This window comes from Silurus aristotelis (genome assembly GCF_946808225.1).
Source record: "Silurus aristotelis genome assembly, chromosome: 7".
In the NCBI taxonomy this organism is placed as follows: domain Eukaryota; kingdom Metazoa; phylum Chordata; class Actinopteri; order Siluriformes; family Siluridae; genus Silurus; species Silurus aristotelis.
The window spans coordinates 32,000,240-32,010,127 of NC_139580.1; positions in this window are offsets into that span (position 1 = coordinate 32,000,240).

Here is a 9,888-nt window from a genome sequence, read left to right on the forward strand (position 1 = left end):
ATATATGGACTTCAGAGTATGCTGTGTTCATGTGTACGACCACCAGACACTGCTACGGTACAGGCAAGCAACAATCTGCATGATGATCTTTTCAACAACCTTCGCAACCTCAGCTTGCTGCGACCTCGGCCACAAAGACCAGGCCCCCAGACCTCGGTGTTACCTGATGCCGGCGGCCGGAAGAGCTGTTCGAGGAAGCGGAATGCACGGCAAGCGGGGGGGGTGTCCGTGCTAGACTAAATGCTAACCCTAGCCGGCCGGCTATCCCGTCCATTTTTTTTTACAACGTCTGCTCCCTGGATAATAAACTGGACTACATCCGACTCCAGCAAACCACACGGCGAGAGTTTAGAGACTGTTGTGTCTTTGTTTTCACGGAGACGTGGCTCAGCGACAGAGTTCCGGAAGCCGCCATCCAGCTAGACGGGCTAACCGTGTTTCGAGCCGACAGAAACGCAGCTCTGTGCGGTAAGACTCACGGTGGTGGCGTGTGTTTATATCAACATGGAATAGTGTAAGAACTCTGTGCTTGTTTTACGCTACTGCTCATCGCTAGTGGAGTTTGTAACTGTTAGATGCAGACCTTTTTATTTACCACGGGAATTCACCACAGTTTACATCGTCGGAGTGTACATTCCACCCAGTGCTAATGCTAAGGAGGCACTGAGTGAACTCTATGGTGCTATTAGCGACCTGCAGAATGCTCACCCGGACGGATTGTTTATTATCGCCGGAGATTTCAACCATGCGAATCTCAAGACTGTGCTTCCTAAACTCCATCAGCATGTGGACTTTGCAACGAGAGGAGCGAACATGCTGGATCGTGTTTACACAAACATCCCCGGCGCGTATCGTGCGGAGCCCCGTCCCCATCTCGGATACTCAGACCACTGCTCAGTTATGTTAATTCCAGCATACAGACAGCTCATCAGACGCTCTAAACCGGTTCTAAAACAGGTGAAAACCTGGCCAGAAGGAGCTACTTCTGCTCTTCAGGACTGTTTTGAGTGCACTAACTGTGACATGTTTAGAGAGGCTGCAACCTACGGCGATTCCATCAACTTGGAGGAGTACACATCATCAGTGACCAGCTACATCTGCAAGTGCGTTGATGATGTGACCATCTCCAAGACCATCACTACACCAGAAACCGTGGATGACTGCAAATGTGCGTGCGCTGCTGAAACAAAGAGACTTTGCCTTTAGAACAGGGGACAAGACGGCCTTAAAAACAGCAAGGTGCCAAACTGTCTCGTGCCATCAGAGAGGCGAAGCACGCACACGCGAAGAAAATCCACAACCACTTCCAGGACAGTGGAGACACCCGCGCATGTGGCAGGGCATCCAGGCGATCACGAATTACAAGACCACATCACCTGCTTGTGACCGTGACCCCTCCCTCCCAGATGTGCTGAACGACTTCTACGCCCGGTTCGAGGTGCAGAACAACGTGGTGGCGAGGAAGACCATCCCTCCTCCCACTGACCAGGTGCTCTGTCTAACCACAGCTGAAGTGAGGAAAACTCTATGCAGAGTTAACCCACGGAAGTCTGCTGGACCAGACAACATTCCTGGCAGAGTGCTCAGGGAATGTGCAGAACAGCTAGCAGATGTCCTCACTGACATCTTCAACATCTCCCTGAGCAGCAACGTTGTTCCCACGTGCCTCAAGACAACGACCATTGTTCCCGTGCCGAAGAAGTCTTCTGTCTCCTGCCTCAATGACTATCGTCCCGTCGCGCTCACACCCATCGTGATGAAGTGCTTCGAGAGGCTCGTCATGAGGCACATTAGGACACAGCTCCCTGGACCCCATGCAGTTTGCGTATTGTCGGAACTCAGAGCCCGTCTCTGAGGCGACACATCGAGGGTGGATTCTTTTGTTCAGAGGATTCCCAATAATGCTCAGCCAACTCTAGAAAAACTAAAATATAATGGACACAAACTGCCAATGAAGGATCCTCAGTCTCAGATGAGTAAAAGCAAACTTCTTTATTCCATACACGTTCCAATGAGCTCAATAGAAGATGGGTACCTCACATCAAAATGAACAGCACATCAAAAATGATAGAGCACGCCAAAGTGAGGAAGTACAAGTACTGTCTGTTTCACGCTTGTATTTATACCCTGTAGCCACCGTATCTTTCTATTTTTTCTAATTTCTTCACCTTGAGTAATTCCCCTTATTTTCCGATCTTTCCCTCTTTTTTCAATTCCCCTTATCTTTGACCTTGGTGCTCTTTCCTCCAAACAACACCATATTTGGAGTTCCTGTTTTTCCCAATTCCCCTTATATTCGGCCTTTTTCTGATTTTATATTAAAAAAAAAGGAGTGAGTATAAAGCCCTTATTTTTTCTGGATCCAACCATACGCTGTTTTCAGTCCTCCAAGTTTGAACACCATTTTTGCGGCCTATTTTGTCTTCCTGCACCTGCAATGGGTAAGTGTTATGCTTTACTCTTTTTATAATGCTGTTTGCTATTCTACATTTATTGAATTGAGTTATCTCAGTGTATTAGATTGACTGTATACATGTGCTTGATTATATTATTTTATTTGATAGCTGCAAGTGCCCAGGTTATATTTTAATTGTGCATTCTGAACTGATTGTTTCATAGTATATAGAATCTTCTCTTGAATGTGTGTTATCTTTTGCCTGCACCTAGCAGTCACCGTGATGTTACCCTGTCTGACATCTTATCTCTGTTGGTCTCTTTTGCTCAGCTCCACCACGCAAACGTTCTGGAATATCTCCAATGGGTCTTCTTCGCAGACAATACCGCCAGTTCCAGCTCTCCTCACTTGCTGCTGAGCTTGCTCATTTTCTTGGACAACTCTCTGGCCTAACTGTTCCAGCGAATCCCTATCTGCCTCCTCGCATAGTGCAGAGCACTGCTACGCGCGACATGGGCACACAGACCTCTCCTGATCTCTCTGCTACCCGCTATTGAGCTTATGATGACAACTGCAGTGAAGGCTCCTGTCCCCCACCGTTTTCTCCCTATTCTTCACACTGGTCTCCCACTGATTATTCCCCAACATCTCCTGCGCCAAACCAACATGCTCCTGTGCCTTCACCCGGCCTTGGGCTGGTCCAATGTGTTGGTCCAAGGAAAAAGTCCATTAAGGCTTAATATCCATGGTAATCAAAAGTAAAATGATCACAAGTACACAATTTAAACAATCCACTTACACTATTGAAACATTAACTCAATAAAAGGAACCTAGTACTCATGAATACCCAGAAGCTATTAACACCAGTGTTAGTAATCAAATTCAGTGATAATATTATGAATAATATTCAGTGTAAGACTTACAACATACTTAGAATCGTGTAATAAGGTGAACAAAAATCAAGCCACTTAAAATTGGAAAAATAAGCGAAAATAATAACGCAAATAAACCCAAAGATCAGCGATCGTAAAGATCGACAGGAAAAATAAATGAAAGAACAATAGATCGACATTATAGATCGACATTAGATCGACATTACTCCCACCCTCTAAATGCAAGGGCCGTGCCTAATCACAACATTGATGAACTAGGAGTGGGCGAAAAACCCTGCAGACAGTCAAGTGCCAGGGAAAATTCCCACTCTGCCCGCCAGTGGCGCGACAGTGGAATCATCACCAAGGTCATCCTCAGTCGTGATTGTACATGCAGCTTTAAATATGAGACATGTGAAATAGAACTAAAATGAAAACGAAACAAGATAGTCCGCATAAATGTGGTAGAGCTATGGAACAGGTGACAACCGCTTAATCCAATGTGGTAAGGGAGCGGTTATACGGCGACCAGTCTGTATTGCGAACCACACAGCATAGTACCATTTTAAGCGGGAACGTCTACCCTGCATTGAGATTATTTCTGAGTCTATGGCACGCATGCGGCATCTGCGAACCAGGATAGGGCGACAGTGCCAGTCCCGATGTTTTGCTGGTTCCGTTGTCCACAGAACATAGCCCCCTAAGGTAATGGTGTAGTATGTCACAGTAGTGCGTTGCATGACGAAGGTCGTGAGCAGGAAACTATGGGTGTTTCGAGCTCTTGTTGAGAAGGAAAGAGCTCCAAATGATTCAGCCAGGGAGATAGCACGACGCATAGTGAATACACGGGTGACCAGCTGGAGTCCACCAGGAAGATCATAAACAGAGTTCTGAATGGAGTCTAACCACATTCCCTCCGGAGAAAACATGTTAGCATGGCGCATAATGGCGGTCACTGGTCTACGCTGGTCCTCATCTGTTTCCCAAACAAATTCATCCCTTTGTGGAGGAAAACCGAACCAATCACGGGGTCCATCATAGCACCGGTCTTCCAAAGGACAGTCGTCACAGCCCTGGCACCACAAGCAATGTGTCTGACGGTCAAAGGCGAGGGCATCACATGCTTCACAGGGACCCCTGAATGTGTCGAAGGCGAAGCGATATCCCTCATAACACGTGTCAGTGAATGCGCACACACCAGGAAACAGCCGCAAATTCGGCTGTAGCCACCTGGGTTCACCAGCGGCCATGTTCCTGCACACAATATGAAGAACTCACAACAACAACATGGTTCATACAACAGAATTAAGACAGCAAGCATCCGAAGCAGTTTTCCTAAAAGTGGAAATATAGAAGTAAGATTCAGTGGGCATGTCATTATTATCGAGATCAGTAATCAAACACAGATAGATAGATGGCTAGTTAGATATATATATATATATATATATATATATATATATATATATATATATATATATATATATATACATAGTAAAAAGGATATGTCTGGGGAAAGTTATTTGTGTCCTTCGTTCAGGGCAAAAAGCCTTGCATTCATGTCCACATAGACATCATGGTCCATGGCAGCATAGATGTGATCTACAGGAAATTCCTGCTCTGTGACGGCAGACATTGGAAACTGTACATATTGTCCGAACAGTGAGTGCACAGTCTTGCTGATAAGAGCACGGAGACAGGGAATTCCACAGCAAACAAAATATGCCACGGCTGCAAGAATAATGGCAAGTGTAGTTCCAATGCGCACCAGTCCCGCCAACCAGCTTGAAGAAAAAAGCCAACTTAGCCAGCTGGACAGAGCAGATTCCTTCGCATTATTGGAGACCATCTCATCACGAGCTTTCACCATACGGTCCAGTAGAGCGTGTAGCGGACCTGCAGAGCCAGTGTGGAGAGAAATAACCGCGCAACAGTCCTCCCCAATAAGATGGCATACACCTTGGTCTGGGCCAAGCATTTTGTCAATCGCGAACCTATTCTGCACAGCCATTAGTGTAGTGGCATGAAGTTGTTCTGATATCAGTTTCAAGGCTACAATTGTGTGATTGATAAAACGTTGTTGATTGTACCAAATATAATTTATCCAGGCCATATTACGATCTATCTGGATCCAAGGGAGAAACATTGTCAATGCCTTGGAGGCACCCTTGTCTAGAGCAGCAAATTCAGCTGGAACACCTACTGGTGTGCCCTTCCAACTTATATAGATCTCAGGATCCGGGCCCCATGAGGGTAACCTAGATTTATTAGTGATCGTGAAATATTTATCCCTATAGTCGTTCACGATACTAGATAAAATGGTCTTTGCAATGTTACCCTGAGGAGCATCCCGACGTCGCCTTGACCTAAACAGGTCATTTAAGCGGGTCTCATTTACCGCCATAACAATGAGACGTCCTTCTAGAACTACTGGAGCGCAAAGACCATGCCACAGGCTAGGTAGAACCTGCAGCACTTCACTTCCTCCGCAGAACCAAAATACGTCCGCTAAGGGCAGTGTGCCCATCCTCAAGTTTGGGACATGAAACTGTCTACGTGCATTAGTGTCACATTTTTGTGTGGAGGAATTACAAGACTGTCTTAAGTTAAGTATGTGGAACGTCGCGTCAATCTGTTGTACACATGCCTTGTCAGGTAATAAACCTACAGTAATTACTCCTTTTGCGCGACGGCACAATGGGAAAGTTTGTTCTGGGTGCACAATCACCCGCAAGTCATCATTACTGAGTGTGGCCAGGGGCTGATATTCGCATGAAGCACTACGGGAGCGCATCCATGTGGCTCCATAATTTTCAGCGGCTGAACCCAATAGACATATTGCTGGACAGAGATGAGTGGTATCATAGTGTTCTTTATCGCATGCCTCTAACCCTACTGTTGGCATAACACGAGGTGGGCGACGAGATCTTCTGTCGCATACAATACATGTAGAGTTAGGCACTGCTGCACGTCCTGACTCTTACAGCCATTGTCTGTACAGGTTAAGGTTTGGCTGAATATTTGTAGTTTCTGCATATTGCTGTACTGATGTTACGTTGATCCTTTCAGTGCATCTAACACAAATTGGGGCTTTTGAATTGGAGGGATATATGGGGTTCTTGTATCTAAAACTAAGTTGCCAGTTAGGGACATATACGAAAATCTTATATAGATCAGTCCCATACACTAGAGACTCTACTGAGGTTCTTTCGAACGTGCCATGTGGGAGACCTACATGGGGAAAACCGTAGAACCATAACAGTGTGATGTCAATGCAGTTACGGGTGCTTACCATACGAGGTATAATTTTATGGGGTATTCCTGTGACGACTACAATGTCTGGTTCTTTATCTGTGTTGGTTATTCTAGCCTCAAGTCTCATCTCGTATTCGGGAGTGTCCGTTGTCTCTGTTGAGTTGCAAGGATGAACTAGGGATATGGTGTATGTTACAAATATATGTTGTGCAGTTACGGGAAAAAATGGTAGGACCCTGGTGTTGTTTAAAACACCCAGGGCGCACCGGAATTGTTCTGCAAGCACGTTTCTTGCCGAATATACAGAAACTCTAGCAGCTGCTGCCGAAGTGAGACTGGTTTTCGCGTGGTGACCTAGGGACCCTAGGGGTTTAGATCTCTTGTATCTGTGTGTGAACATATTGCGACATTCTGGGCATGCTGCAGGCTGAGAGCAGTTATTTAGAGAAATGTTAGGGACTGATACATCTGCTGGATGATGTAGATATCGGTTAAGGGAAATGTAAGTGCAAATGAACCATACAACTAAAGCCATGACAAGTACTGCCCAGTCTCTTTTGGTGGGGTGAGCCTGTTTGGGTTTTGGGGAACTCTCCATCATGGTTCCACAGGTAGATTGATATCTAGGTCTACTAGATCTTGTAGATTAAGGGTGCCAAACTGTTCAGGTGGAATGAGAGTGTTTTTGTCACTGTCTAGTAGTCTATGAACAGTCTCTTCCACTTTGTCAGAATCTAGTGTCTCGTGCTGTGGTTGTGAATCAACCTGATATGAACACCCTGCCTTCGGTTCCCCTTCAACTGGTCGTGGCGGTTTGGTTTTGGCACGTGTTCTGTATGCTGGCCCTCGGTCCTGTGCTGGGCCAGCGCTGTCGTCGTCGCCTTCTGAGTCGTCAGAGTGGGCACAGTGTGCCAACTTAGCTTGAGATTTCCTCCACTTTGGTCCTTTCACTGCAGCTCTGCAACAATGGTTAAGGTGATACCAGTGTTCCTTACCTTCGACCTTGACTGTGGTAGGAGTCGCTAATACCACCTTGAATGGGCCTTCACGTCGTGGCTCACTCCAGTGTTTCCTTTTGAACACTTTGATGTACACGTAATCACCTGGTTGCACCTGCTGCAGTGGCTCATCAACATGTGCTCCGTGTGTGGCTTCACAGACCTGTGAATATAAAGTTCTGTGTATTTGCGTCAGATGTTTGCAATAACTAGACATGTCTGCTTCAAGTTGGTCAAGTGAGGAGCCTGTGTAAGGTCCTTGTGTAAAAGCAACTGGCATGGGTCGTCCAGTCAGCAGCTCATGTGGTGTCAGGTGTGTATTGCGATTTGTTTGAGAGCGCATTTTCATCAATGCCAGTGGTAGAGCCTGCACCCAATTCAAATCTGTGCTAGCACAAATTTTTGCTATTTTCTCCTTCAACACCCCATTTGCTCTTTCAACCATTCCCTGTGATTGTGGATGGTAAACACACCCCATTCTTTGCTTGATACACAAAGCTTCTGAAAATGCCTTGATCACATTATTCACAAAATGTGGTCCATTGTCAGAGCTCAACTTATCAGGTATCCCGAACCTTGGAATTACTTCCCTGATCAAAAACTTAGCCACAGTCTTTGCATCATTCTTGGCAGTAGCTGTTGCTTCTACCCATCTGCTAAAACAATCTATTACTACCAAGATGTATCTTTTCCCTTCCTTCCTGTCTGCCATGTCCACAAAGTCCATCATCAAATGTCGAAATGGTCCCCTTGGTTCAGGAATGTGACTGATTGGTGCTGTGAAATGTTTTCTGACATTACGTGCTGCACATAGCTCACAGGACCTCAGGAATTTGTCCACCAAACTGGCCAGATATGGCGACCACCAATACCTTTCGGATTGTGTCTATTGTCTCCCTACGATTACAGTGATCTACCCCATGTGATTCTGCAATGAGCCTCGGTAGAAGAGCTAACGGTGCCACCCACACTCCATCAACACTTCTCCATAACCCTGTGTTGGGGTCTTGTACTGCACCCCGTTTCTTCCACTTCTCTTTTTCTTCCCCACTTGCTAAAATCTGATATTCTCCAAGATCTACTTCTGTTACCTGCCCTCTTACTTCCTCATGCTCTCCTTCCTGCATCATCACTTTCACACAGTCCTCGCCTATTGCTGCTTTCTTAGCTGCCTCATCTGCTGCTGCATTACCTCTACTAATCATCTCACCATCAGATTTGTGGGCTTTACATTTCACAATGGCTAATGTTTTTGGAAGCATCATTGCTTTGAGCAAATCAGAAATTGCGGGACCATGCAAAATGGATGATCCATCAGCTCTCTGGAAACCTCTTTGTTCCCAGATGGGTCCAAATGTGTGACATACCTAATGTGCATAGGCTGAATCAGTGTAAATAGTACACTTTCCCCCTGCTCCTAGTCTACATGCTGCTGTTAAAGCTTTTATTTCTGCCAATTGGGCAGAGCAAGGTTGTGGCACACTTACACTAGCTAGTACTCGAAACGAGTCATCTTCCTCATTGTGCATGACCACGACATATCCTGCTTTATTGCCATCATTTGCGCGATAGCATGAACCATCCACAAACATGACAATTTGGGCATCTTGCAATGGTTGGTTTTTTAGGTCATCTCTGGCTTTTAGAAATTTCTCTGCTTCTGTAGTGCATTCATGGGGAATTCCCTCATCTGTCAAGACTACTCGATCAGCTGGATTATTTGTGAGGCATCTCTCAATTGTCAGTTCCGGTGCAAACAGAATTACATCATACCCTGTCCTTCGTGCATTTGTGATTACAAACTTTTGACTTGTCAGCAGAGCATGTAATGCATGAGAAGTGTACAGGGTCACTGGATGACCCATCGTGATTGTTGATGCTTTTTGATAGGCAAACGCTGCGGCTGCCAACCCTCTGTAACAAGGTGGCATGCCTTTTTCCACATTGTCAAGAGCTGTGCTATAGTATGCAATTGGCTTCTTCCCCATATTCTGTTGCTGTTGTGCTAAAATGGCTGATGCAAAACCTCACCTTTCTGACACATAGAGGTGAAATGGTTTTGTGTAGTCTGGACAGGCTAGTGCTGGGGCAGATTTTAGATCACTTTTGATTGTTTCAAAGGCCTTTTTTCCTTCCTCTGTCCAGACCAGTCGTGCGCTAGATTTTGTCTGACCAGCTGCTTTCATCATGTCTCTGAGAGGTTGTGTTTTTAATGCAAAATCACAAATCCACGGTCTACTAAAACCAGCTAAACCCAGGAATGACAACATCTGTTGTACTGTTTGAGGTTGTGGTGTTTTCTGAATTGCCTCTACATGTGAGGGTGAGATTTTGCGTGTAGTGCCTTCGAGCACTTTACCCAAATATTCTA